Source organism: Musa acuminata, chromosome BXJ2-6 (genome assembly GCF_036884655.1).
Source record: "Musa acuminata AAA Group cultivar baxijiao chromosome BXJ2-6, Cavendish_Baxijiao_AAA, whole genome shotgun sequence".
Classification (NCBI taxonomy): Eukaryota; Viridiplantae; Streptophyta; class Magnoliopsida; order Zingiberales; family Musaceae; genus Musa; species Musa acuminata.
This window is the reverse complement of record NC_088343.1, coordinates 2,734,403-2,737,500: the sequence shown is the minus strand read 5'-3', so window position 1 is coordinate 2,737,500 and position 3,098 is coordinate 2,734,403. Positions and strand designations below refer to the sequence as shown.

The 3,098-nt window shown below is 45.3% G+C and overlaps 1 pseudogene; it reads left to right on the top strand.

The window, feature by feature from the left end:
• Positions 1–117: 117 nt before the first annotated feature.
• Positions 118–3,098, top strand: LOC135613456 (probable nucleoredoxin 1-1; annotated as a pseudogene).

Below are 3,098 nucleotides of genomic sequence, written 5' to 3'. Positions count from 1 at the left end.
AGTTCATAAATTATATTATTGTAAGTACATGAATATTAAATTTAATGAAAATTTTGCCTCTGTAATTATGGATTTCAAGTGATGATTTATTTATGATAATTGGCGTGTGACAGAAGAAGAGAAGGATTTAGCCACAGAGAAGAAATGGCAGCGGAGAAGTGGCATTACAATGTGGTGTCGCTGCTCTCCGGAACGGAGAGGGACTTTCTCATCCGTAACAATGGCGAGAAGGTACTCGAAAGTCTTCCGTCAATTACTAATAATTGTTGAGCTTCATGTTAGGATCTTGTGGGACTTGCCTATCAATCTATTGCTACAGAAAGTTAGAAACTTGTCGAATTTGCCTATCAATCTAGCCTCGATTTAGTAGATTTTGTTGGAAGCAAGAACTAGTCTTCCATGCTCGTCGGACAGTATTTGTTTGCCGTTGAGATCTCCACCATGTCAAATGGATGCTCTGTCTTCGTCAAGATCAGAGAGAGCATCTTTTGATCCATGGTAAGGGACATAAAGCAATAGGATGCATCAAAGCCTGACGGGTTGAGTTTTGGATGAGAGATTAAGAGAGGTGTAGGAGGGAAGGAAAAGGAGGAGGATAAGATGAGGCGAACTGCATATTGCTAAAATGCCAATCTTTCCCTATTTGAAGTATGGAAAATGCATTGCAACTTTAGATTCTCACTGACAAGCTGTGATTTGTTTAGGTAGCCATCAGCAGTCTTGACGGGAAAAAGTTTGGTCTCTTCTTGTCGGACATCTGTTACGAAAGAATCGTCACTGATGATCTGATCAAAGTATACAATCAGCTGTCCTCGGAGGGCCGCGATTTCGAGATTGTCTTCGTGTCATGTGATTCATGCGAGGAGACCTTCAATAGGTACTTCTCAGATATGCCATGGTTGGCAGTCCCATTTGCGGACTCCGACACACGCGAAAGGCTACATGATCATTTCGGCAGTTTCGAGGAGTATTATCCCGCTCAGCTTATCATCTATGATGCCGCTATTGGCATGGTCGTTAACGAAGAAGGTCTCCGAGCTGTGGCAAAATATGGTGTAAACGGGTATCCATTTACTGTTAAGAGGTTCTACGAGTTGGAGGCGGCTGCTAAGAAGGAACGGAGTCTTCGAAGTCTGTTGGTTTCGCTGTCCCGGGACTACTTGATCTCCAATGATGGATCCAAGGTAATCGATGATCTCCTTGTAGGAAGAGAATTAAACTACATTCTTGATCCACCAGCTTACTACCACCATCTAATCTACGCTAAATTGAAGCAGGTTGCCGTGTCGGATCTCGAAGGAAAGATTGTGGCTTTTTACTTCTGGTATAATATTCCTGATAATACGGCGGTCCCAATAAGTTGACTCTGGTGCTGGCTGAAATCTATAGGAAGCTTAAGGAAGCCGGGGAGAGCTTCGAAGTTGTGCTGGTGCCATTAGATGATGATAAATCATCCTATGAACAAGGCCTGGCAAGCATGCCATGGCTCGCGATTCCTTTCGAAGACGAGGGCTGTGAGAAGCTTGTCCGCTACTTTGAGCTCTGGCCCTTCCAATTACCAACCGTGCTTGTGATCGGTGCCGATGGGAAGATTATGCTTAAAAATTACGATAGGCTCATCTCCAAGTATGGAGTTTTAGCATGGGAAGCATTCCCGTTCTCTAAGGAGCAACTGGATTTATTGCCAGAGAAGGCAAAGGCCGCACAAACACTGGAATCTCTTCTTGTTGCTGGGGACCTCGATTATGTCATTGGGAAAGAAGGCTTGAAGGTAATGAATTGAGCATATAGTGAATCCACAGCTTGGTATTGTCAATGGCTAAGCCCTCATCATTGTGTTTGACAGGTTCCAGTGAAGGAGCTTGTTGGCAAGACCATCCTCTTCTTCTTTGCAATGAGTGATTCGTTTCATTGCCAGAAATTTCTTCCCAAGCTGATCGAGGCATATCACAAGATCAAGCGCATGGACAGTGCTTTCGAGGTGATCTTCGTCCCTATGGGCTATATGGATTCGGGTGCTTTTGAGTTCTTCTTACGCATGCCTTGGTTGGCGGTGCCGGTGGATGATGAGAGAATAGGATCTTTGGAGAACACTTTAGAAGCTCATTACGTCAACACCCTGGTTGTCATTGGTCCTACAGGTCAAACGATCAAAAAGAACGCCGCAACTTCGTTGAAGATGTATGGAGCCGATGCCTACCCGTTCAGTGAAGAGAGGATCAAGGAGGTAGAGATGGCACAAACACTGGAATCTCTTCTTGTTGCTGGGGACCTTGATTATGTAATTGGGAAAGAAGGGTTGAAGGTAATGAATTGATCATATAGTGAATCCACAGATGGGCATTGTCGATGGCTTAATCTCTCATCATTGTGCTTCACAGGTTCCGGTGAAGGAGCTTGTTGGCAAGACCATCCTCCTCTTCTTCTCGATTCGCAGGTCCGGTACATGTCGTGGATTTCTTACCCATCTGATCGAGGAATATCACAAGATCAAGCACATGGATAGTGCTTTCGAGGTGGTCAACATCACGATGGACAAGGATCAGGATTCCTTTGAGGAGTTCTTCTCCGGCATGCCTTGGTTGTCGCTGCCATTCGGTGATGAGAGGAAGAAATCTTTGAAACGTACTTTCCAAGCCGATATCATCTACCCCTCCCTGGTTGCCATTGGTCCTACAGGTCGAACTAGCACAAGGAACGCCATGCATTCGTTGGCGACCCATGGAGCCGATGCCTACCCGTTCAGCGAAGAGAGGATCAAGGAGTTGGACCAGAAGATAGACGAGATGGCAAAAGGATGGCCTGAGAAGAGGAAGCATGAGCAACACAAGCATGGGAAGTTGGAGTGGAGCTGCCTGCATGGCCTGTATATGTGTCGTGACTGCCACAAGATTGGAAGTGGATGGTGCTACTTGTGCTCCACGTGCGGTTTCGGTCTCCACCCCAAATGTGCACTGAAGGAGGAGAAAAAGGAAGAGGAAGAACATGATGAAGGATCTGAGTGTGATGGAGAGGTTTACAACGATTTCGAAGATTCTGAAGATTCTGAAGATTCTGAAGATTCCGAAGATTTCGAAGATTCTGAGGATTCTGAATAA